This window comes from Phaethon aethereus (genome assembly GCF_964289735.1).
Source record: "Phaethon aethereus genome assembly, chromosome: 10".
NCBI lineage: Eukaryota > Metazoa > Chordata > Aves > Phaethontiformes > Phaethontidae > Phaethon > Phaethon aethereus.
Window position 1 is genome coordinate 11,680,497 of NC_138586.1, and position 27,978 is coordinate 11,708,474.

The window sequence follows — 27,978 nt, forward strand, 5'->3', positions numbered from 1 at the left end:
CAGCACCTTCCTTGTCGGAGCAGTCAGTGGCAGTTTTCAATTTTGCAGATCGGGAGCGGGAGTGTGAGAAAAAGCATGGTACCTGTATGCAAGGCTAGAAAAGAGCAGAGCCCAAAGGTTTGTGTGTCTCTTATAGGTCTGCAAGGGAAAGTTAGAACCAGCAATATAAAGTCCTTCCCAGCACCTTCCTTGAGGGTGCAGTCAGTGGAAGTTCTCAATTTTGCAGATCAGGTGTGTGAGTGTGAGAAATACATGGTAGCTGTACCAAGGCTAGGAAAGAGCAGAGCCCCAAGGTTTGTGTCTCTCTCTTAAAGGTTTCCAAGGGAAAGTGAGGACCAGTGGAATGGGGTTCTGCTCTTTCAAGCCTTGTATAGAGCTACCATGATTTTTGTCACACTCACACTCCCGATATGCAAAACCGAAATATTCCACTGACTGCTCCCACAAGGAGGGTGCTAGGAAGAACTTCTCTTGCTGGTTCTCACTTTCCCTTGCAGACTTTTAGAAAATACTCTGAGACTGGCGCTCTGCTGCTTCCTAGTCCTGGAAACAACTGTTGTCCCAAACATGGGTTCTTCCACCCGGTGTGCAGAGAGCCGAAAAACACACAGAGCCGAGGTGTTTTCTTTTATTACAAATCTGTGCAGAGCTGGGTGCTAGGTGGTAGGCCCACAAAGCTAGCACACCTCAGTTAACAGACAGAAAATATTTATACACTTTGAGCAACAGTTATCAGTACTTTTAAAAAGTTGGCTTCGTTACCCTTGTTCCCATTAGCTGTCACAAGCCTCGTCTCCACTTAAAGTCGCAGCGTCCTTCTTTTTCTCTAGGCATGCTCAGTGATGAAGGGGCTTTTGTGAGGAGGGGGCTTTCCCTGCTCAGGAGCAGGTTTCTATGATGCATATTATATGTTAATTAGATGTAAATTAGGATAGTTCACTCAAGGTTGAGTAGTTGTGTTTCTTTTGTGATTATCTTGTTTCTTCCCTCAAGGTTGCACCTTGTTAACTGCTCACAGAGACTAAGCAATACCCCCAGCTTCATTCCTTGCATGCCTTCAACACAACCACTATGTTTTCTCTCACACTTGCACTCTCTATCTGCAAAATTGACAACTTACAGTGCCAGCTCTCAGAACGAGGGTGCTGGAAAGGTCTTCAGTTGCTGATTCTCGCTTTTCCTTGCAGTCCTTTAAGAAACACAAAAATCTTGGGGTTCTGCTCCTTTCTAGCCTTGTTACAGCTACCATGCTTTTTCTCACACTCGCACTCTCGATATGCATAATGGAAAACTTCTACTGACTGCTCCCACAATGAAGGTGCTGGGGAGGACTTCGTTGCTGGTCCTCGCTTTCCCTTGGAGTTCTTTAGAATGCACTCTGAGACTGGGGTCTGCTGCTTCCTAGACTTGGAAACATGCACTATGATTTTCTCTCACACTCACGTTCCCTGTCTGCAAAATTGAAAACTTCCACTGTCTGTTCCCAGAAGGAAGGTGCTGGGAAGGGCTTCTGTTGCTGGTCCTCACTTTCCCTTGAGACCTTTAAGAGACACACGAACCTTGGGGTTCTGCTCTTTCGTAGCCTTGGATACCGGTACCATGCTTGTTCTCACATTTGCATTTCCTATCTGCAAAATTGAAATCTTCCAGTGACTGCTGTTGTGGCTTGAAAGGAGCCGTTTGGGATGACCTCCCTCTGCTTGGGACCAACGAGCACGTTTGTGATCCCCCTGGACTGAATTAAGGTGGAATGACACCAGACAACCAATTTGACAATTTAATAGTACAAAAATGCAAGGCATGAGTTTACATGGAATAACTCAATTCAACTACTCTAACTAAACAATCCAACTAGACCAACAAGTCCCGTGCATCACTAGTTTCACAATTTGACAAAGAGGTGAGGAGAAAGAGACCAAGAGAGACAGAAAAAACAAAGAAGGTATCACCACCCGTAGATCCAGTGATGTAATGTTGGTCTTCTTGATTCTTGTTCCTTCGTTGTGGGGGTCCCTCCAGCCGCTGTGAACCTTTTATGCTTTTTCGTCCTGCCTTTTTCACTCCGGTTGCCTGAGGAAACGACACGTCCTTAGTGCCCACGTGATGACTCTGTTGTGTCTCGTATGCTTGGGGAGGTTGTTGGTTGTCAAGTGCCCTTGTCAAGTGCCATATTTACTACTGTGCCTGCGCTGTAGCTGTGCTCTGCAGGCCTCTGTACCACAAAATGTTTAAGACAAAGTCCGCGCGTCGGTCCGTCACACCACCCCCTAGCTTAAACATTGATTGGTACCGTCTCCTGAAGTTGTCATAGTCCTTGTCCACGGGGGTGATATGAAGATATTAGAAGGGACAGAATAAGGAAATAAAAAGGTAGAAGTGACAATACATGCACACAGTAGCTACAACAATTTAACTGGTTCAACTGCTTAACAACATCTTCTTACAACTATACCATGTCTAAATTTAACACATTTTACAAAACCGAAACATGTCCCAGGCCGAGTTTGAGAACTTGTTTTACAGCACTGGGGGATTAGAAACAGGAGGTGATTGTCCACAATGATAGTCACAAGGTAAACACACATATATCAAAAGAATAATTACAGCAATAGTTAACAAGATTAATGCCCCAAAATAAAGTGTCATGATTATATACTTTTCATCCATTTTGTCCTTTCCTCTTGTAATCCTTCTGGCAGTAGTTCACAGATGGTGTCTCTGTCATGACAGGAGAGTACCTTTTTTGTGTTGTTCTCAGGGTTCCAGCGATACAAAGCTGGTCATGGTTGTTGGTTGCGGCCCTCATGGTCAGTGTTGGCGTCTGCATATGCAGCAAGAAAAATAGATTTCCACGCCTCCAACACAGAGCGCATGTGTGGTTTGGGCCTTGGTACTCTCATGATGGCTCTTTCCTGCCTCCCGTATTGTTGTTTCAATTCCAATACCAATGATATTTGCTATGTTCACCTCCCCCCACCCTGTGAGTCTTGCAATTGCTGATTAAGCAGCTGTATACTAGTTTCAATAGCATTAGCTAGTTTTTCTACTTGATAAGCTAACTTACTTTACCATAATCGTGTCCATATGGTAGCACTCCCAAATCCCCAGAATCCTTCCACTCCCCAGGCTACATGGTTGGCAGCCCCTGGGTCTTGCCACCCCTCCACCTCTCCATCCAGTGTCACTTTTACCTGCTTCATGCAGGTTATCCAGTGGGGTTGAATAGGGGTTCGCTTCCATATGGGACATAATGTCAGGACACACAAGGTACATTGGAGTTCGGGTAGCCCAGCCCATAAAGAAGTATACATATTACTGTTGGGATCACCCTGCAAGGGCTTGACCTTAAGGAAGAAGGAGCTGTGGCATTGATCTGCACGGCTCGACCTTGAGGAGAAGGAGCTGTGGCATTGAGAAGCTGGTAAACAGCTAGACACTTGCAGGGCTCAGCCTTGAGGAGAAGGAGCTGTGGTAAACAACTAAGAGGATGCAAAGGAGCATGTGGACACCTGCAGGCAGCGAATTCTGACTGTGGAGAAGTGCGTGGACTGTGTGTGGGAACCAACCAGGACGTATTTTGTGGCGCATGAAAGAGCTGTAACTGCATAAAAAGCGGACACTTGTAGCAGTAAAGATCTTTGGCCTGAATCCCTGCCAGAGTCTGTGCCCTGTTACTCCACAAATGGCGCCCGAACAGGGACCTGAATCGTGGGAAGGGAACGACCGGTGGAGTTGCTCAGCTGCAGGGGAAGGTAGCAGTGGACCAGAGAGCTGCAGGAGAAAGTAGCCGCGGGACAGAGAGCTGCAGGAGGAAGTAGCAGCGGACCAGAGAGCTGCAGGTGAAAATAGCAGTGGGACAGAGAGCTGCAGTCCGGACGAATAATCACCAAAGAGGTGAGCAGCTGGGGATGTTAAGTAATGGGGTCGCAAATATCTTCAGAAGAAAAAGCAATCCTTTGTATTATAGTAAAAATTTTGAAGAAAAGTGGGATTCCTTATGATGAACAAACTTTGTGATTATTGTTAGCATTTTCGAAGAGCCAGGGGCTAGGAGCAGACTCTGCAACAGTTTTTGAGCTACATACTTGGGACAAAGCAGGGAAATTGGTGTTTGAGGCAGCCTCTAAAGGGGATCATACAGCTGCGAAAGTGTTAACAACCTGGCGATTAGTTAACAACTCTATAAAGGTGATAAAATCAGAGTGGACAGTGGCGGCAGCAGCTGCCAGTGCCACAGCCTCAGGACAGAAGGGAAGCTGAGCTGGGGATGATGAGAACGAGCGACCCCTGCCTGTGCCCCCCACCCCCGCTAACGCAAACCAATGGAGGTGGCAAGTCCTCCTTGGCCCCCGCCTCCTGACCTGGAACATGAGCACTGGTTGCCCGTGCCACAACAGGAGGGGGCTGCCTGGGGCGATCCTTCATCCAAGTCAAGATACGACCCTGCCCGACATTGGCGAGGCATGAGACAAGAGGTCTTGGCAGAAGGGGAGGGGACGGAGTGAAGTGGGTACCGGCCAGGTCGGTACAGCCGGCAGTAAGACCAGAAGATCCTGTCACACGTCCCACGGACGCAGTCAACTCCACCAGCTGATGCTTTCACTCTTTTGTATGGGAAATGACGGCTCGTTGACCGTCTCAGTGGCACTCCCTGGACGTTCAAGAGCAGGAACTTCAATATGCCATATTTATAAACAGTGTTGTGGGTTTGTTCTATGTTGTTGTAATTATTGTCACAAATGTATCATTTCTTTTGCAGGGAATCAAAGACTATATTTGAATAAGACACTCTCCCCACAGTATATACGGTGTAACAGAGTTGGGGGGATAGAGAATTTTGGGTAACTTGCAATCTGCCAGGAGTTTTTTGGGCGCTCAAAATAGGGGAACGAAAACCTACCTTAAAAATGACTTTTTGCAACAACCAAGCAGACCCAAAAGAATGGAGTTGTCATATGCTAAGAGATACGGGAGCGGATGTAACCATTATTTCCAGCAGGGACTGGCCTGCAATCTGGCCAACACATAATCCAGCCCATGGGTTGATTGGGGTTGGAGGCGTCTCTAATACCATGCAAAGTTCAGTACTCTTGCAATGTAAGAACCCAGATGGGTATACAGTAACAGTAAAACCATATGTAGCTCCAATCCCAATCAGTTTGCTAGGGAGAGACGTTTTTGGACAAATGAGCTGCTTTCTAAGTAGCACTCCTGAACATTTTGTGGAATGGCCATTGAGGAGAGACCGACACTCAAATTAACATGGAAAACTGATACACCGGTTTGGGTGGGTCAGTGGCTGCTATCTCAAGAAAAGGTCGCTAAGCTACAGGAATTGGTAAAAGAGCGATTAGAAAAGAAACATATTAAACCCACTACAAGTCCATGGAATACACTTGTATTTGTAATTCCTAAAAAAAAAAAAAAAAAAAAAAAAAATTTCCACAGAATGTGATGTTGAGAACCGAAATCAGAACATTGAATGATGTTCAAAAATTAGTGGGAGATTTGAATTGGATTCGTAGTATTTGTGGAATAACAAATGTAGAAATGACACCATTGTTGAATCTGTTACCAGAACTTTGGAAGATTTAAATATGTTCATGTTTTAATTGATTGCTATTCTGCAGTAGTTTGGGCCACTGCACAAACAGGAGAAACTAGTAGACATGTACAAAAGGATTTGCGAGCTGCATTCGCAGCCCATGGTATACCCCTACAAATTAAAACTGATAATGGTCCTTGTTATGTAGCCCAGTCAACCCAACGATTTTTTGCTCAATGGGGTGTGATGCATGTTACTGGAATACTGCATTCCCCGACTGGACAAGCTGTTGTTGAATGAATCATTCCCTGAAGTGTTTATTGCAAAAACAAAAAGGGGGAGAGGCTACCACACTACCCCAAGAAGGTTTGAATAAAGCCTTATATGTGTTAAATTATTTGCGTCTAGCAGAAGGAGAAACAGTACCTCCCATAATAAAACATGTAAAAGGAATGACAGGACGTCTGTTTGAGCTAACACAAAATGTGCAAGTAAAAGTTAAAAATTTGGAAAAGAATATGTGGGAAGGACCTTTTCAACTGCTAACCTGGGGACGAGGTTACGCTTGTGTCATTACAGATTCTGGAACTCGTTGGGTACCCGCAAACTGGGTAAAACCATGGGTGAAACAGTCACCGTCGTCGTTGGACACATCTTGACACTATCAGGTGTCATCGCAATCTGGATGCCACCTCAGCCAAAAGAAAATGTATGGGTAACATTAGCAAATCAAACAGGACAGGACACCTTCTGTCTATCTCTTTTCTCCCCGGGCAATCCCTTTTCAATCTACCAGCAGGGTTATGGTGGCTGTGTGGAGATCAATTGGCTGGGAAACAGCTGCCCAGGAACTGGTCAGGGGACTGTACCATGGGCTTCTTAGTTCCTAATTTGCAAATAATTAATCAGACTGAAATTAGCGGTATCATTAGAGGAACATGGAAAGCTTCTAGGGCAAATCGCTCTATAACTACAAATCCTTTGGTAAGATATAATATTGGTTTTCATAGCTTTGTGCAGGCACTTTTTCCATCGCTAGGAGTGGTACAGCTAGAATTGTTTGCCTTGTAACATTCTGCTGTTGGCTTAAGCATAGTTGATATGTGACTGCTGGATTATGGTAAGGTGCCATGTGAACAAAGCCTACGAACCAATAGACAGGATGACTGTGGCGCGTGCAGCACGTCTGGCCGACGGGTGCATACGCCATAGGCTCCCTGTGTTAAAAGGTGGCAACCAAGGCGTGTTCCGACACTCACTGGCCACGTGTGTCGAAACTTGTTCCTCTACAAATGTATAAATACCGGGATTTCCTGAAGGGCAGTGGGCCGGTGTACGGCAAGGCCACTGTTGCCTCTGTGGGGACGCCCACGTAAAGCTGGCACCTACCGACTGCTGGGCTGAGTTCACGGTGCAGGACGATAAAATAATGTACAGATGGTCCATCTTCCTCACAGTCCTTGGGTTGCGAATGATCCATCAGGTTTTGTTTATAGATAAACAAAAAGGGGGAGATGTTGGGATCACCCTGTATGGCTCGACCTTAAGGAGAAGGAGCTGTGGCGTTGAGAAGCTGGTGAACAGCTGGACACCTGCAGGGCTCAGCCTTGAGGAGAAGGAGCCGTGGTAAACAACTAAGAGGAAGCAAAGGAGCGCGTGGACACCTGCAGGCAGCGAATCCTGACTGTGGAGAAGTGTGTGGACTGTGTGTGGGAACCAACCAGGACGTATTTTGTGGCGCATGAAAGAGCTGTAACTGCATAAAAAGCGGACACTTGTAGCAATAAAGGTCTTTGGCCTGAATCCCCGCCAGAGTCCATGCCCTGTTACTCCACATATTACCATTGTTACAGGCCCAGATCAAACCAGCTGGAACGTCACCAGAGGCAACATGACAGTCATTGTGAGGTGCAAAATCTGCACTCGCTGATTTATTTGATATACTATGATTTCGACACAAACATTCCATTTTTAAGGTGATATAAACCGGCTAATAATATCTGATGCGATCATATTGCTTCCAGTTAGAGCAATTTATTGCATTTTGGCAGGACCACAACCCTGAGTTGTTTGATACTGAGCCAAAAGAGAATCCTGGTTCGAATGGCATAAAACCCTGATGGTCTAACCCAAACCAGACGCAATGATTATTGTTTTTTTTTCTCGGGACAATCTTGTCCTTGATTCCATTGTATACACTAAGTTGTATTTATGGGTTGATTATACTGTAGGATGTTAGTTGCTCATCCCCAGGGTCGCAAATCAGATGTTCCCCATATGATCTGATTGCAGGTAAAAGTTACGTTCAAGCCTTCTTCATAACCTGCACAGGTTGTGCTATCAATGGTAGAAAAATTAAATGGCTGATTAATTTGTACAGAAACTTGTCTTCTAACTGAGTAATAAGGATTCACTATTTCAATGATACCCTGGGTATTCCACAGTTGTAACAAACTTCCTGCTATGTCTGTAGGAAGAATACTCATCGTAAGGGGATCTTCTACAGACTTAGGCAAAGGCAAGCAAGCAGTAATACTAGATTCATTGAGGGCACTTGCAAGCCCCTTTGTCAAGGTTAAAACTAAGTTATTCTCCAAACCATAGGTGGCTTGGACTAATACATTTTGTTTATTTTTACCTCGGATATGTTCCTGATTCCGGCAAGAGATTCCAGCATCCCTCTTACCCAGAGCTAAGGAGAATAAGAACCCCAGGAATTCATTGTATTATCCAGGACAACCAGTTTTAGTGAATTTACCCACTGTGGGACAGGTACCTCTAGTACTGAAAGCTCCGAAAAGCCTGTATGGGTAGCCACTGATGCCCATGGGAGAGATCATTGAATCCATACTAGGTGGATCATTCCATCTTTTTAACCAGTTCAAAGTTGAGCCGAGTTGCTTTATCTGATCTCTTGGAGGTGGAATCCTGAGATCAAGACAAAAAAGGAAGAGGACACTGGGGAATAAGATTTGTCTCATGTCAAACTGGAGTGTCCTCAAGGGATACTATCTTTTTTAGTTATAATAGTTATTTTTATTGTATTTGTAATTGTGTGTTATGATCATAAATGGCCTTATTGTTGAAAACACAACAGCTAAAAATGGCATTTTTAACCTATGTTAGAAAGATATGCCTTGGTTTAATATGTTTGTATGTGTTACGGCAATAACACATTGCTATTGTTATCTGCTCTTGCAAGGACTCAATTGACTGTCTGCTTATTTTTCTTCTTGAGCAGCGATTACTGCTGCCCCCAACATGGCACAGACTGTTGACTTTCCTTGCCCCAGTTGCTGTTTTCGTTCCTTTGCCAAAAGAGTGATTTGATCAACCACTGCCTGTGAGTCATGCCAATTCTTTTGAGCCCAAGCCATGCCAGGAAGAGAGGGTAGAGCTTTATAACCTTCAGTTTCTCAAGGAGGGGATTATCCCCCATTGTTGGATGCTCAAATTTATCCCGACAACAACTGACACACAATGCAAAAGGAGTACTCCAAAGTATTCGGCCTACTGTGGGTTCACATACCCAGTACGGATCTTTACAAGAAGATCCTCTGTCCTCTCTCCTGTCAGGCACTTCCCAAGGAACGGGTCGTGCTAAGGGCTCTGATCCCTTCTGGTTGGTTCAGTTTCACAAGGGGATCCTGTCCGTGACGCCAATTAAGATGTCGTGGCCCGAAAGGAGCTGTTTAGGACAACCTCCCTCCCCTTGGGACCAATGACCAAGTGAAACAACACCAGTCAACCAATTTAATGATTTAATAATACAAAAATGCAAGGCATGAAGTTACATGGAATAACTCAATGGCAACTACTCTAACTAAACAATTCAACTAGACGAACAAGTCCCATGCAACACGTCTTTCACAATTTGACAAAGAGAGGAGGAGAAAGAGAAAGAGAGAGATGCAGAGAGAGAGAGAGAGAGAGAGACACAAAGAAGGTATCACCACCCATTGATCCAGCAGCATCCCATTGGTCCTCTTGATTCTTCTTGTTCCTTCGTGGTGGGGGTCCTGCCCAGCCACTGTGAGCACCGTCTTTTATACTTTTTAGTCCCAACTTTTCACACAGATTGCCTGAGGAATTGGAACGTCTCACTTGTTCTTTAGCACCCACGTGATGACTGTGTTGTGTCTTGTATGCTTGGGGGGGGTCGTCAGTTGTCAGATGCCGTATTATAACACTGTGCCTGCGCCATGGCTCTGCTCTGCAGGCTTCTGTCCCAAGAAATATTTAAGACAAAGTCCACGCATTGGTCCGCCACTCTGGTTCTCACTTTCCCTTGCAGACCCTTAAGAGAATCACAAACCTTGGGGCTCTGCTCCTTCATAGCCGTGGATACAGCCACTATGCTTTCTCTCACATTCACACACCTGATCTGCAAAATTGAAAACTTCCACTGACTGCTCTTACAAGGAAGGTGCTGGAAAGGACTTCTCTTGCTCGTTTTCACTTTCCCTTGGAGATCTTTAGAATACACTCTGAGCCTGGGGCTCTGCTGCTTCCTAGACTTTGAAAAAACCACTATGCTTTCTCTTACTCTCGGACTCCGAATCTGCAAAATTGAAAACTTCTACCGACTGCTCCCACAAGGAAGGTGCTAGGAAGGACTTCTATTGCTGGCCCTCCCTTTCCCTTGCAGACCTTTAAGAGTCACACAAACATTGTGGCTGTGGACTTATGTAGCCCCGGAAACAGCCACTGTGCTTTCTCTCCCTCTCATAATCCCAGCCTGAAAAATTCAAAACTCCCACAAGAAAGGTTCTAGGAATGGCTTCTGTTACTGGCCCTGACTTTCCCTTCCAGCTCTTTCAGAGACACAGCAACACTGGGGCTCTGCTCTTTCCTAGCCTTGGAAACAGCCACCATGCTTTCTTTCAGTCTTGCACTCTGATCTGCAAAATTGAAAACATCCACTGCCTGCTCCCACAAGGAAGGTGCTAGGAGTGACTTCTCTTGCTGGTGCTCATTTTGCCTTGCAGACCTTTCAGAAACACACAAACATTGGTCTCTGTGCTTTCCTAGCCTTGGAAACAGCCACTATGCTTTCTCTCACTCTTGCACTCCCAATCTGCAAAATGGAAATCATCCACTGATTGCTCTCACAAGGAAGGTGTTATAAACATCTTCTGTTTCTGTCCCTCAGTTTCCCTTCACATCACTTTTGTAGCCACCTCAATAGTTGGGATTTCTGGGGTTAATTATATTTTAGCTGAGAACTAATTTTAATTATTTTTCATTTTTTTCGAAAAACAACCTTTTTCTTTCAAAGAATAAGGGTTTTTTTGCAGATTTTTGTGTTTTTCTGTAAATGCACTAAACATATAAGTATATTTTACAGGGTTTTCTTGTTTTTTACACCAGTTCCTTTGTTAGTAACTTTTAAGAAGAATTTACAAGAGAAAGAATAAAGCATTATTTTACAAATGGAATATCAAGAGATGATATTTCATCTTAAGCATGACTACTTTAACTTAACTTTGATCCTAATTTGTATTGTAAGTGTAATTTTATTCCTAAACAGAACTGCGTTTAACTGTGATTAAGGTTATGAATATATTATTTTCAAGTGTACTGAATGTAATGCAGTACACCATATAGTTTAAAAGCACAATTTAACGTGTCTTTTCTGATAGACTGAGCATGTACTTCCCATGTAATTGATAATTACAGATTTTATCTATTTTTATTCTTCCAATAACAGATAAATATTATGTATGTGTTATTTTAAACTAGACACCATATTTAAGATGCATATTGACTCAGATAATCTCTGTAGGCCTAACACAAAAACTTGCGTGTGATAATATTTTTCCTTTTATGTTAGAAGAGTAAAGCCATGCCATATAGTATGTGTCTGTGTATTGTGAATGTGTAAATTATTTTAAGTCTGTGATGTAGAACTATGTCCTGTGCTTCTCTAGTGTGTGCTTCCCTCTTGGGTAGCAGTTTGCTACTTCTGTGATTGTTATCAGTCAATACCATGAACAGTGCTTTGAAACTTGGATATACGACGATTTCATAGTTGGCACAGGCTCATAATAGTTGCTTGTGACCTCAGGTAGCATTGCAATCAGCCTGCGAATTCATGTCATATATACTGTTGCATCACTTACTGCAGTCAAAAGAAACCAATACCAAAATAAAGTACAGGTTTATATAGATGTGTAATCAGTATTGTGGATATCTGATGTATGGCATACTGGTGTCACTGAACAGCCAGCTGCCAGGAGCTTCTGATGGCCTGCATGTCCTTCAGCATAGAATTGTAGCTGAATGAAATGTGTCTGAAATACAAACTACAACAGTGACTGTGTGGCAATCCATTTTAAAGAGGCCTAATTCCTTATTTTAGGGCTTTTGTTATCTACTTTCTTAATAGTTTGCAAAATACCTTGCAAGGGAGGATTCTCTGTATGCAGCGTGCAGTAAGCAGCCAGCATAAATACTTTTAAAAATACTTCTACTGATCCAGTGCCCTTCTAAAATATTTTAGGCAATATTATTCCATTTTTTGTAATCCACATCTCAAGTCATATTCATACATTATTCCTCCTCTGCTTTTTGCTCTACCAATTTTCCTTTTCCCCGTCTGCAAATGTTTTCTGAAACAGGTATAGCTGATGAAAGATATTTGGGATTCAGTTGCTTCTGAGTATTAGCACCTTCCTAACTTCTTGTGAATGTAGAATTTATTGTGTTCTTATCTTACAATAATGGGAAAATTCTGTCCCTGTTGATAATTTGTTCAAAAATTTGAAAGAAATCTTTCTTTTTCTTTCTATTTTCTTTTCTTTTCTCTATGAATTCTTGGCATGAATTAAGGGTTTGGGTCATATCTTTGAAAATGAGTCTTATCCACAGGACAAACACAACATGGTGCTAGCATGCAAACCTCTCCATGGTACCTTGCCAGGATGCAATAACCCAGGAAGGAGGGGTCCTGGCTCCAGTTTTGGTTATGTTAGATTCAGTATGGGTTCTGACTTCCTTTCTTTGACTGGTTTGTCAGTTAAGCCTTGATACCACACAGGGTTAAATGGACCAAAATTACCTATAAAGGTCTTGTTGCCTTGCATCATCACCCATAGTGTTGACTGTGGTCTTCAATATCTTATAGGTTGGATCTGTCATTCCCTTAGTGACAGTTTTGTAATAACAAATTATCTGAAGACTGAAATAGCTCAGATTTGTTTCATAAAAGCACTCTGGTTAATCACAAGTTTCATGATGTATTAAAGATTCATTGCTTCAATTTCATTTGCTGGTGTATTCTACTTAGTTAACAAGCATCCTGCTGAATCTTTTTTTTTTTTTTTTTCCGGGGACATATTGAAACATATAAGAACAGAGGAAACATTTTCTTTTGTGGAAGAGAGGTAGTACAATTGCATAGTTTCTTTTTAAAGTCAAATTTATATGTGTATCTGTCAGAATCATAAATATATCTATTTATATAGACATATGAGATAACAGCCTTTTGGTGGTGGACATTGATCAAGCTCATTTTAGACAAAACCAGTTTGAGACAAGAATACTAAAAAATACAAGGCTATTCTATCAGGGCTCCACTTCCTATGGCCCTGCATCCCTGATGGTTGCATTGAGTGCAACAGAAATGTGATGATACAACTCAGTTCTGTGTGTTTGGAAGAATCTGAGATAAGTAACATTTAATGTCTTTTTTAAATTCTGGAGCTTGATTTATTTGTGTCTATTTATATCCATGCAACTAAACAATTAGAGGAATAAAGGTATGAATAGAACCAAGCATGTTTCTGGTCTAGGATGCTTTACCCTTCACAATCTCTGTCTAAATAACCATGGCCATACAAATATTTTGTCTAATAACGTTTGTTCAAAGTTTTACCTTCTCTTTCAGAGTCATATCCATCTATTGTAATCCACGTGCTAACAACCTTCATACTTGGTTACTGCCATTCACTATATCCAGGAAAGAATTTATAACCTGTGGGGAAATAATGTAGTGATTACAAAGTTAAATATCCTGATACATCATAGGTCAGTGGAATTATAAAACTACAAGTTGTAATCTTTGCCCTAGCTACTTACTGAGTACATCAGGCAGCTGAAGGTGGTGGTGTTCAGGTTAGAGATGATTGGGAACAACTTTGAAAACAATTTAATTCAAAATTTGCTTTTTGAAGAATCTAGTTTTCCTCTGAAAATCAATTTCAGCTGACAGTTTTCAACTAGCTGTATACAATGCCAAGCAGTAGCATTCATGCTAACTAGCTGAATGGCTCATTCCTTGACACATGGAGATTACCAGACTTGCAGTGGGAAAAAAAAAAATCACAGCACAGAATTTCCTTATGGGGTAGACTGGCTGACAACAAAGATATGTAATTTGAGGGTTATGCTAAAAATGACAAACAACAAAAAAATTATCAAGGCAAAAGAAACAAACAAACAAATTACAGACCTTCCACTGCTTCTTTTCAAAACTTACATTCTCAGGCTCTTTCATCTATTTCAATGGCTTCAACTATCTCTGATTGTCTGACGGTATGTTTTACTGGAACACTTATTTCTAACTTCTGGTACTTTTAGTATTTCATTTTACTACTGTATTTTTACATATATATGTCTGCCATTGCCAAAAGTAAATACTTAATACCTAGCTCAAGTTAGATCTCTCTCTTAGTAATGTTTAATAATTTAATAACAACTACCAGCCAGATGAGTAAAAAATCTTACTGCTCCTACATCCAGCTCAGTTAAAGCAATCCACTTCCACCTGCAAACAAAAATATATATATATAAATGTAGGCTGTTAGATGCCATGGAGTTAATGACAATCTAACACAAATATCTTTGTGTTAATTTTTATCAGGGCCTCATATTGATAGATTTATATTTATCAAATGTTCAACCTCTTCTCATTATTTTTATAGGCTTTCCCAATAAACATGTTTACAGTGCAAGGTGATATCTGCAAAAGTACAAAGCGATAATAAGATGTAACAGCAGGGAGTGTTTTATCTAACCATAAAATAAACAATGACCACATGCTTCATGCAGAGTCAGAGACAGTGCTCAGCATGTAATTTTACCTTGCAATCAATTACACAAGAAGTTTCCTAGGATTCCTTATTACAGCAGAATAAATTACAACCTCAGCTTTCTCTTACTCTGAATGGTTACCACTGCTTCATGTATCTATACAATTTGCCTTCTGTAACAAAATCTTGCTTCCTTCAATCAGTGATAATGACCCCACTAGGAATTGAATGTAGTTTTTAGGAGATGCATGCCTGATGTGCAGCAAAGAGGACAATTGTATTAGCTTAGGCTGTTTCCATACTCCTAAAATTTTTAACAGCAGACTACCAGACCTGTCTAATTCACTTCTAGTTCTGCACTTTCTTCCTATCAACGGTTTTGGTTGTTCTCCACAGCACATCAACTTATCACCTCAAAGAGCAAGATGCCTGCTGTCTTTCCACACTGTCCCTTTCCTCTTGTCCACAAATCAGTGTGGTGTGATAGGTGATTAAGACTGCAGCAGCTACAAACTCATTAAGATAAATTCAAGGTTTATTGTTAAAATAGTAATTTAGTAATTTTTTACTTTCTAAATTTATTTCTCTCATGTCTTTGTTTTCAAAAGAAAACATGTAATCATTTCTTGTTTAGTAACTTTGCAAGGGGAAAATAAATGTAATAAAAAATCAACTAAAAATTTAGAGAATTTGTAAGCTTTTCTATTTTCCTCAAAAAAAATATTCTTGATGAAAAATTCATATGATATTCCCAATGTAAAAAAAAGCAGTAATAAATAAAGAGAAAATTGCATGTTTGTACAGCAACAAAACTGAAAAAGTAGTTTCCTGGGGTAAAGGGAATCTTACACCTATTAAACCCTACCACCCCGACCCTCAAAAAAATCTTGTATAGGAACAGACACACTAGTTTCAAACAGTTTTTCTACAACACTACTTCTATGTCAGCACTTGTTTTGCTGACCTGACACATCGTGCCCCTGCCCTCATGAATGGGGCGTGGTGGAAGGTGGAATCAGGTGGAAGGCAGCAAAGAAAGACTCCATAGTTTTTCACTCTTCAAATACTGCGGTGAACAAGGTTCTTAACATGCTAAGTGTTGGTCTGAGCAAAATAAAAATTGATTTACTTTTGAATGCTGGTAGCTAAATATGCATTGACTCTGTGCCTAAATGAGCTATAGTTATTCCTATTTACGCAAGCTGCCTTTTGCTGAGGTGCAAATTGTCATGTAGCTGAGCTCATGCAGTGTTGTTTTTCAGATTAACCTGACACTGTCGGTATGACGAACACACTCTTGCTTTCTAGTGCCTCCTGCCTCTTTGCCATCTCCTGTCTCCTAAGCCATTTAACGCTTTTAAAGAATTTCTCTGTAACACTGCCAAAAGTGGTGCTTGCATGGATTGTCAACATCATAATTGCCAGTCACAGAAAGCCAAGGCTGTTTGGGCTACTGTTCTCTGGCACTTTTTACATTTTAATTTCATTTTTTTAAACTGTTTTTTTGCATGCATGAACAGTAATGAGACAAATGAACTTATAAATATTGGAGTGGTTTTCTGGCCCATCTTTTTTTTTTTTTTGTGATGATGGGCTGGATTCCACTTAGTGTCTCATTGGAGTGGAACAATTTACATGTTCTGTGATAAGACAAGACGACTAAGGAATTTTATGGCTCAGGGTGCAGAACAATTAATGAGTACACTTGCAAATCTCATAGGTCTTTGTCTCAGTTCTAAAGATCTTATTTCATAAGAACACATAAAAATATACAAGGTAAATGAGGTCTGATTTTGGTGTATCTCTGAAAATACATTACCTAGCAGTCATGAAAATTCTGTTTATTTGTTGCAGCAAATATATGAGCGCTCTGGACATCGTTTTGTGATTCTTCTGTAAAGACGTCTATTTCCCCATCCCTGTCTTTTTAAATTAATTTGGCTGCACCCTTTTTTATTAAAAACTCTACTATCTTTGCATACATGGTATTTATATAGAGCATATATATTTTAGAATCAAGTTAGGAAGAAATGCTTTTAAAGCATTTTAGTAACCACAGAATTTTGTGTTTTGCACTATTCAAGATTTCTGCTGAAAGCTAAGCCTCCTTGTAGTTGAAAGCTTGGACATTCAGGCTAAGAAGTAAAGGATATCTACTGGACATATTGTTTTCCTGTTCAGTTTTTCGTACATGTCCTGGTTTCAGCTGTGGTAGAGCTAATTTTCTTCCTGATAGCTGGTATACTGCTGTGTTTTGGATGTGGGATGAAAATAAGACCAACAGGTCCATGTCTTTCCTGTGCTGAGGTCTTCAGAGCTGGATGCAGTACTCCAGGTGGGGTCTCACCAGAGTGGAGTAGAGGGACAGAATCACCACCCTTGACCTGTTGGCCACACTTCTCTGGATGCAGCCCAGGATACAGTTGGCTATCTGGGCTGCAGGTGCATATTGCTGTTTCACGTCCACCTTTCTGTCCACCAATACCCCCAAGTCCTTCCCAGCAGGGTTACTCTCCATCCCTTCTTCCCTCAGCCTATATTGATACCAGAGGTTACCCCAGCCCAGGTGCAGGAGCCTACACTTAGCCTTGTTGAACCTCATGAGATTCACACGGGCCCATTCCTCGAGCTTGTCCAGGTCCCTGTGAATGGCATCCCATCCCATCCCTCAGATGCATCAACTGCACAACTCGGTGTCATCTGCAAATATGCTGAGGGTGCACTTGATCCCACTGTCCAGGTCCTTGATGAAGATCTCAAAGAGTACTGGTCCCAGTACAGGTCTCCATGAGACCTGGAGGAGGAAGAGGCAGAACCTATGATAACCACTTGATCCCTATCCCTGAGTGACCTGCGAGATACACGAAAAGACTCCAGCTGTTGCTCAGGTGAGCACACTGTCACCTGGTTGTTCCAGTAGCCTGGAATTAGAGGCTAGGGAAGCCAAGCAGCTGGGATCCCTATCTAGGGAAGGAGGACTTGACAAGACAGTTGGAAAAAAGACAAGCCCTCAGTCTCTGGAGGTGAATCCTCTCTGGTGTGAAGGAAAGTGAACCAGCAAGTGGACCAGCGTGGAGACAGGTATCAGGAAGGAATCAGCCATGGTGGAGGTAACCCAAAAAACACAGATCCAGATGAAGTACAGTGCACATGATCCATGTGGTGGACATTTGTACAGGCTGTGCCATTGTCGCATGCTAATTCATTGTCAGTAATGACGTGGAAAGACTAAGAGGGACCAACAGTGGATGAATTGTTTGGCCAACTCTGGCAATATGAAGAAAATATCTCCTCCTCTCTACAGGCCTGTGTCTCAGCTGTGGAAAAGCTATCTGAATAGTAGGAAAACCTGTTCAAAAAACTGTTCTGGGAGTTCTGGCAACTTGGAGAGGATGTGTTGTGCTCCCCACCTGTATGGACCAATCCCTCAGCTGTTAGGAGTAAGCATTCTTCCACTCAAGAGAGAGCATAGCGCGCACACACCTTGGGCCATCCGGTGGTGGCCTGCTTAATCAACACTCAGGGAATCTGCCAATTGAGCTGGCCCTGCTCAAGCAAAACCCTTATGTACTGTAGAAGGGGATAAAGTCCCAGGGGTGCACATAAAAAATATGGTGGGGAAGACAGTCTAAGTTACACCTGCCTCGGGCAAGGACAAACCCATTCATGAGATTGCTTTTGTTCAAGGACCTGGGTGCACCTGGTGGGTGATGTGTGAGGATGGGGAAGTCCAATGTGTACCTTAAGGAGATCTGATGTTGGGGAGAATAGCCAACGTTTTAAATTATAAGATGTTAATTGCTATATAATACTGTATGTCATCACTACTGTGGTCACTATATGCCATGTTAAGAGTATTCTAGAAAGAACTGCCCACATTAAGGAAACCGAACAAGGAGCAGTGGTAATACAACCAGGACTGGCCTCAGCATTCAAGAATCCAACTCCACACATCATTTCTCCTGCCCTAAAAGACTGTTATGACAGATGGACTCCAAAGTCAGGGACTAAATGAACTCAACTGACATTTGAGAAGGATAGCCCCTAAAACTGAGGGAAATCTATCTGTGTGTATATATCAAAAGACAGGAAAAGTGGTAGTGATTAATTGGAATGTATTGGAAAGCATAGAACCTGGGCATGACGTAGATGGTGTAGAATAAGGGCTGGGTGCTGTCCTGGTTTCAGCTAGGGTAGAGCTGATTTTCTTCCTGATAGCTGGTATAGTGCTGTCTTTTGGATTTCGGATGAAAATAGTGTTGATAACATACTGATGTTTTTAGCCGTTGCTAAGCAGTCAAGGACTTTTCAGCTTCTCATGCCCTGGCCCACCAGTGAGAAGGTAGGGGGTGTGCAGGGAGCGGACACAGCCAGGACAGCTGACCCAAACTGGCCAAAGGGATATTCCATACCATATGATGTCATGCTCAGTATATCAACTGGGGAAGTTGGCCAGGGAGGGGCCACAGCTCGGGAACTAACTGGGCATCAGTCAGTGTGTGGTAAGCAATTGTGCTGTGCATCACTTGTTTTGTGTATTCTTATATATAATTACTATATATATAAAATATATATAATAATTATTATTTTAATTATTTTTTCCCTGTCCTATTAAACTGTCTTTATCTCATCCCATGAATTCTACTTCTTTTTTTTTTCTGATTCTCTCCCCAACCAGCTGGGGTCGGGGAGGGTGAGCAAATGGCTGTATGGCTGTTTTAGCTACATGCCGGGTTAAAAAATGACAGTACAGAAGCTATATTGCTTAAACAACATGAGTCAACTGGACTTCTGGTAGCTGCCGTGGACAGTTATTTCACTCTTATCTGACTTGTACCTTCTTCCATTGTATCAGTAGTTGTGTGTAACTATAAATTTAATTCCGGATTTTGCTTCATGTGTGGACAGTTACTGGTGACATCTATGTGGAGACAGGTGCTGGTTAACTCAAGGTATGTGCACTTCAGAGAAATAACATTATTTCCATTACATACATGTATTTAACTCTGGTTCTTCTGGATTGATATTGTTATTTAGGTGAAAGCATTTGTATAGTATTCACATTTCTTATTGTAAATAAAGAATACTTCTTTACAAGTTTCTCATTAATTTAAATCAAGCTTGACTAGATGTTAAATGCGGGAAGAGCAGCCTACCCCAACTCAGCAGCTGTCTGCAGGAATACGTCAATGAACGTCTTCAAGGTTAAACACGGATTTCATTTTATATGTCTTCTGTGAAGTCAGTGTGTATTGTCATGTGACGGTAAGCATGAAGTAATAAATCAAGTTTGCTACATAGGTTTTATTCACTTATGATTATATAATAAATCAGGCAGGCTTCATTTTTAAAGTATTAGAGCAGCCATACAAGGTTAACTGGATTATTTTAATGACAATGATTTCTGTCCCTACAGTCTAGTCTTCGCTAAAAATATTTATCCAAAACATTCCTTCTGTTGTCAATATTTAGTTGTGCAAGGCTTGATAAAAACTAGAATGTTTCAATGTAATAGATGTCTATCAAAAATAGACTTAAGGAAAAATGCATGCATGAGTAACATTCAAGTTTACAAAGGGCAGAAGATCTATCTTTCATGCAGCATATCTAAATGAAGAATGCTCTGCCATAAGAAAGCGAGCATAAAAAGGAGTATGTCCTTCTGTACACATTCCTTAGAAGCTAAGTACTATGTAATTCTGCACTGCAAGCTTGGTCCTTTTCAATTCTATCATTAAGTTTTTATCAGATTGAAAGAAAAATAAATTCCAGCACCCCAACTATAAGTATACTGCACATCAGTACAAGGGATGAAAAAGGAAATAGTTGTTTCTGAAAGCTAATTTCCAATTGCATGTATCAAATTCATTGCAGGGAAATTAAACTTTAGAAGCCATTTTTGAAAGTAGATTACTGTCATAGTTCCTTTGTAGAATATTTGTTGCAAGAGCTGAAGGCCCAGTTTGAATACAGTTTAGCAGGGAGAGGACAAATGGCACTGGTCTCTTCCAACCAAAAGGTTCTATGATTCTATGATTGTTTGGTACTGAGTATTCTGCAATTTGGATACTCAAAGATATGTTGTATGTGACCAGAGTTTAGCTGTTATTTTGGAAGATTTGTTGTGCTGCTCTAAGAGCAAACTGCAGATCTCCATCATCATTAGGTGCTGATTGCTCCCACTTATATCCTGTGAAACATTATGATGATACCAGAGCCCTCCTCGAGAGGCCAGAGGAAAATAAACAAGCATAGATTACCTACCAGGTAGAAGATTAATGTATGTTTAGAGCAGTGCAGAAATGAATGATATTATTATGTATGCAGTGTCAAGTACAGCAATCTATGTTCCATGTTTCTTGTCTCTCAAATTGTGGTGAACATACAAGGTGCTGTTTATTCACTTAGGTAATATGGATTTTTAACACCATGTCTATGACTTAAATACTGTACTGTTCTGTATCAGAACACATATATTTCATTGGCAGAGAGAAACTAGTGACTTCCAGCTTTCAGAGAACTCATTATTGCGATACTGAGATGTATCTTAATTTCTTTCATTCACTGTTTAAAGTTAAAATCTATTGTGCTAGAGAGCAGCAGAGAAGAACTGATTTTATAGTTCTGCTTCTAGTATTCACCTGGGCTATGGAAAACCTCTGTTTGTCTGTGCTGCAGTTAATATTTATTCATATAAAGTCACATAGTCCATCAGAAGAGATTGGCAGGGACTATTTCCAAAGCAGCCAACGGCTCATGAAGTGAAACCCAGCTGGTGAATGCAAGGCTTATCAGGTCTGGAATCTGAATGTGGCTGGCTTAGGTGAGCCATTTGATCGATAGTGGTTATTGTAGGGCTACTGCCTCTATGGTTTTGATGACCATCAGTAAAAATCAGGTGTGTTTCTCAGTGGGGTTGTTATAGCTATTTTGTTCATGAAAAGAAAATAACTTTTGGCAAGTTAGTGCTTTGCATTTAGTAACATTACATTAAAAAAACTCTCCAACTTCTTTTTTTCACTTGAAAGCAGTGAAGTTGTATAAGGTTTCTTGGGCAGACACCAAACTGATGTGCGATGAATATTTGAACCAGGGAAGATGTGAATGCTTATAGGATTTATTTGGGGATATGTGCAAAAATCTTCACTGGGATTGTTCTGTTAAGGATGATATACTTGAGAACTGTGTCACCAAATGTGAAACTTGGTGTTAGTCCATCCTAAGGGGTCAGCTGAAAAACTGCAAAGTCACAATACAGGTCTGCAAAGATCTGTTTTCTGAAGATAAGTGGTATGAACATTTCCTTTCAATGAGAGAGATTATATTTATCATAAGTGATTATTGTGCCCAAAACAATCGTTAGTGCTGACAATACTGTCAATCTGGTGCATGAATCATCAGAATTTTAAACACATTTAAAATTCCACCAAAACAAAGCCTACAAAAATTGCTTAGTGATGGATTAATTGTCATTCTCTAATCATAATAAAGTTGTGAAATTATCTCCCTTTTTATTGAAGTGAAATTATCTCCCTTTTTATTGAAGTAGCAGTTGTAGTCCCTCTTTTAATTTGTTTTATATTTTCTGCCATAGTGTTGGAGAGATCCATAAATAAAATGTAAAACTATAAAAGAAATTTGTAAATTAAATATATAAATGTGCCAAGAGTTGCAATCTGACGTGTTAATCATTCATTTAATAATTTGCAGTCTGGCAATAATGAAATTCATAAATAGTCAGGCATAGCAGCACTAAAACATGTCAGAAAAAATTTTGCTGATGTTATCAGGTGTTTTAAAGTTCTGATTGTCAGCTCCAGGGGACAAATAATAGGTGAAGATGATGAGGTGAATAGCAAATCAATATATTTTGGAAATTATCTTTGTAACCTTTAAATGAAGTAATGAAATGTACTTATGGGTGGAATGATGAGTCTCAGATTAAGTGCCTGGCAGCTGAATGCATATGAAAAATAATATACTTTGAATACAGATTAGTTCAGGTTTTGTAGATGAATTTTTGTGAAACCCTAAAATCCAGTGGGTGGAGGGTATATGCATATGACACAAATTTTAAGGTTTCTCAATTTGAGAAATATATCTTGATGTTGAAAACCATCAAAATGTTGAAAACTTCATTTCAGTTTTGCACTTTACTTGGATTATGTATATGACACCTTTTTATGTTGTTCCTGCATGTATTTTCCTGATGAAAACCCAGAATACTAAGAGTTTGCAGATTAACTACTGTATTGTTACAGACAAGCTCTTCATTGTTTATTTCAGAATTTTTTATAGCAATATGGATGATGATACTGAGAAGACATTACATGCAACATTACCGGCAGGAGAGTCCAGAACTGGATCTGTAAATTTAATTTCTTTCTAAATGGTCAAATTAAAAACATGTACCTAAATGTTATACAGACATGACAAAAATATTGATGTGGATGTTTTCGGTTGGCGTGACGTCAGAAGATGCACTAAGTTTAGTAACAGTGCTAGACACACGCCTCCATTTGTGTTATAACTTACGCATTAGTTATAACAATTCATTAGTATTAGTGGATGATAGTCTTAACAGAAGCATGAGTATCAAAAGGTGGCAATTTTACAGCAGCTTTAGAAAATGGCTTTGTTGTTTCAATGTCCCTTGCCACTCTCATCAACTCTTCTTGTTCTGTGTAGATTCAGGAATCGTGTTATCTCCACTGTCCAGAATGTCCAGTTCTACCCTTGGGAGTGTCCTGACCCAATGTCGGGGGAGGTTTCGATACAATCCCAAGAGCAAGACATTTGACAAACGAGGTCAAATGCCGTATACCCAAGACACCTTTTATTATCAAAAGTGAAGAATTAGTAGCGATAGGGCAGAATAGTAATAGGACAGAATGGAATAAAAAGACAGAAATCAAGCAAGCATTTGGGATAGAGTTGCAAGAATAGTCACCACCATGGATCTGTGACATCCAGGGGTCCAAGCCTCTCAATGTTTTTGGTGATGGGCGATCTCGCACGGTGGTGGGCACAAGGGCTTGTCTTGGCAATCCTTTTTATTCTCATTGAAGGCCTGCAATTTAGCACATCTTTGCATTCCTGAATATGCGCATATGCTTCAGGAGGCTCCAGTCCCCCCCAGCTCCTCACATGACTATCACATGCCTTGTAGCCGTTATCTTGGCAGGGTGTTTTTCATCAACTGGAGGTCTCTGTGGCCTTGTAGCCATCCTTATAAGCCAAAGGAATTTTCACTTAGACAAACAATCTTTGAGACAAATGTTTTATGGTTCAGTCTTTCACAGGGAGGTCCATTATTTCTCAAGGTGTCTGGACACTGGTCTTGGTTCTGTGTTTTGAGATAAATAAAATAGATCATTAATTGTGTGATTACATTTGGGACTAACTTGGTTCTGGCAAGGGTTACACACAGTCATCCTTCCTGTTCCCTGGATGCTGGACTTCATAGTACAAGTCTAATAATTGTCCCAAGACTCGTGGTGCATTATGATAGTTCAGATATTTATTTGCAAAACTGTTTATGAGACTGGAGTGTCAGAAGGGGAAAAATATTGTTTAACCTAGAACATAAGTATCTCTTCTTAGAATGGGGAAATATCCTAATAGGTGTGCTACAACATTTTCACCCCAAGCACTGTTATTTGCAAAGAAGCCTTTGATTGCCAGGATTGCCTTTAATTTGTGTGCCCATACATGTAATAAGACGTAAGGATGATTCCTCAGAATTAAATTCCAGGAAGAGAATATAAGGGAGGGGAGATTATAGCGCGGAAGGGAGGAGGAAGATGAAACTCTCATACTTTATGCAAATTTGAAAATTACCTTCTTGGATTAATTTTGCCTAATCCATGTAGCTATTGATTTGGCAATAATTTGTGATACATCACATAATTAGCTATTCTATACTGTCTCTTTCTTCACTTTTGAATTATATTTTCCAAGGCTTTTTGTACTAAAACATTGCTGATTGTATATAAATTAGAATAATTAGTAGCTTTAGCAGTAGATGGCACTATAAGTTGTTATCTTAAATGATATGATTTTCACTGAAGAGCTGAATTCTGTCCAGCTTTCAGAATGGAAAATACATTGTTACTGACCCTTAAACAACCTTATAGGGACACGTGTTGATAGAAATAATTTTCTCAGCTATCTTAACTATTTTTTTTTTAACTTATGCTTTCAGAAAGACAAGCTCTGTGGCTATTTCATTTGGAGATAGAACAGGTGCTTTTTGGTGAAGGTGGGGAATAATGGTTTCTTGTTTTTAGAATAGATAATTTACTTCTGTAATTAATTGTTCCTGGTATTCATTTGAAGCATTTATCCACACAAATGGAGTAACTGCATGAAGAGTCTAGAGTTGTGATTACTAGAATTAATTCCTTAATGGCAATATTATAAAGTTTGCATTTTCTCTTTCCACTGATTAGCAAAATAGTAGTTAACCATTAAAATGTTAATGAATTACAATGGTTGTTCTTGCCAGTATTTCATAAACGATCAGTTGTGATTAGGATGCAAAAGTTAGTGTGAAATATCAGATGTCTCGTGGAAAAGTTTTTGTGATAATAAGACCATCTTTTGTGAACGTATTTTGGGTGAGAATTGGTAACTGGACTAGCGTATGAACCATGTGTTGGTAGTTTGTGCAATTAAACTATGAAGTTGTTCGTATGAATGTTGATGGGATGAAGGGATTTGCATTCTGATCTCTTGCAACCTAGAAAATCTAGAATTAATTTATAGGAGAAATAAGAGATTGATAACTGTATTTTATTATGTTTGTATTTTTAAAAGTCCCAGAGGCATATTTTGAAAGTTGAATGAAAGACTTTACCAACCAATTTATGTTCAATAGCTATCAAACTTTTTAACATGAAACTTTTATAAGAAAGGCTCAGAATTGCCTTTTGTGGAACAAATGTTCAAAATCATTACAATGTTTTATGATTCTTTAACTTAACAGATGATAAATAAGACTGCTTTCTAGAAAGATTTTGTATATTTTCTTATTACCTGATGAAAAGACAGGGTTCAGTCATTAGTTTTACCTGTACTTTCTCATTTTTCTCACTTTTTCTCATATTTTCCCAGGTCATATTGGCCTTTGTGCTAAGTGAATTCAAGAGAAATTTCAGTTTCCAACAAAGTCTTTTAGAAAAAAAATTTTGTGCTTTCAAAATATTAACATCACTGCTTCAGCAATCAAATCTCTGTGAATGTCACTGCCATAAATAACCGTATTGTATCTGCTGGTGGTTCCTCTATGTTTTCAGAAGATATTAAAGCCCCCAAACTTGAAAGATAACAAACTGCCAGTAGAATTTAAAAGAAAAAGTGCATGTGACAACTATTAAGAAATCTCAATGTACGTTTTCTTATCCAGATAGTAACTCATTTTACATTAGACTTTAGCTGAAAGGAGAATTTCAGGCCCTTCTGGTTTTAGCAGCCATAATTTTGAAAGTGATGATGTTTTTTTCATTATTTAAAGGGAGACTGAAACAAACCTTACATATTAAGTAAGGAATCATATTTTGCAAAAGTTTATTTTCTTGCCAATTGTAAATAAAGAGAGCAAAGGAAAATAAAACACTTCTGCAGTACCGTATATCATATAACTAACTGACATTAGAAGTTTGTTCTAGAGATTCTAGGGAACATTTTTCTCCTGAGATGACTTACAGTAAATGATGCCAATATTACCTTGTCCTAATATAATGATTAAATATTTAAATGATTGACTGAGAACTCTTGTTTGTGTTTGCTCTAAGTTTAGATATTTCTTTTATTGCACTTTCAAGGTGTGTTTCATGCTCCTTCTCCTTATGCCTTAATGCAAACCATTAAATTGTGAACAGGGAAGAATGTGACTTTCTTCAATTCTGAAAAGATTTAGGCAAATTGTTATTTTTATGCACAAATGTAGACATATTCTTTTGCAATCGGGCTGTTGCAGTAGGTGAAGTTCAGCAGATGGTTTTTCAAGATTGGGAACTCCAGAAATATGGGTATATCCCCATCTTAGCTTCAGGAGATGAATTCTCTGCTGATGGATTATTCTAGCACAAACCCAAATAAGGACTTTCAGAAGTTACTGCTCCTGTAATGTAAATAATGAAAGTTCTATGCTAGTAAGGTAGTAATTTAAAGAAAATATGGAAATGTGGTAATTCTCACGTCCTCATTAATGGTTTGGAAGATGATAAATATCGATTTTAAATCTCTTTTTTCCCCGGTAAAGCTTAAGAATGTGAAATTGGCTTCTAAAGCTTGCTTTTTTTTTTTTTTATTTTCTGCCTATGATCCTACACTTTAATTCTCATGTTGCAGTTCGTGTGCATAATAAATGACACAGCAGATGGTGTTTTGACCTATTTACATAGTCCGTTTTTTGGGTTTTTTTCACTTGTTTGTTCCAGGACTTTATTTTGTCCCTGGAGCAATTGTGGTGAACCAGTATGCAGTTTCTGGCTTAAACATTTCACGGTTCCAAGGAACCCATGCCTCTCTTGGTACAATGGCTCGAACATGGTTTGATACGGAGTGGACCCCAGAGAAGAACAAGATACTGGTTCCTGGAGAGCAGAGATACGGTGCAGGTGCAATGACCTGTTCCTGTAGAGCAGAGATATGGTGAGAGGAGACACCAAGGCCTGCAGATGTGCCGTTGCCTGTTACATCAGCCTGTTGCATATGCACGAAGATTTTTGGAATGCGGAGATTGTAGGACTCAGATTGTATAAAAATGACACCATCAGAAGCAAAAATGGAGACTTCCACTACCAAGGAACATCAAGAGGACCAATGGGACGCCACTGGATCCACGGGTGTTAATATCTTCTTTGCGTGCTTTTTTCCTCTCTCTCTGTGTCTCTTTGTCTCTCTTTCTCTCTCTCTCCCCTCCTCTCTTTGTTGAAGTGTAAAAGACTTGCTGCACAGGACTTGTTTGTTTAGCTGACTGAGAGAGAATCTTATGGACTGAATTGCAAGAAAACGGACAGATGTTTGGTGACAGGAGAGAAACGGGCTAACATTCTCCCACCGAATCAGACTGTCGGGACACCACAGCTCCGTGGTGGTAGCTATTGCAGCTAATTCTTTCTTTCTTTCCTTTCTTTTCTCTTTCTCTTGCATTTGTGAACCTGATGTCGGGCAAATAAAGTTACCTGATGCTTGACTCCGTTTTGAGTCTTAATTCTGTTCCTGAGAATAAGAACAAAACTTTGCTCTGGTCTATGACCGGCATGCGACAGCAATGCATGGTTTGGATTAGTCAAATGTGAGTGCAAAAAGCTTCAATGTATTTGTCACCCTTGCCATAAATAATTGGGCAAATATAATTATTTTATTTTCTGCTTGTATTTGCCTGAAATCAGT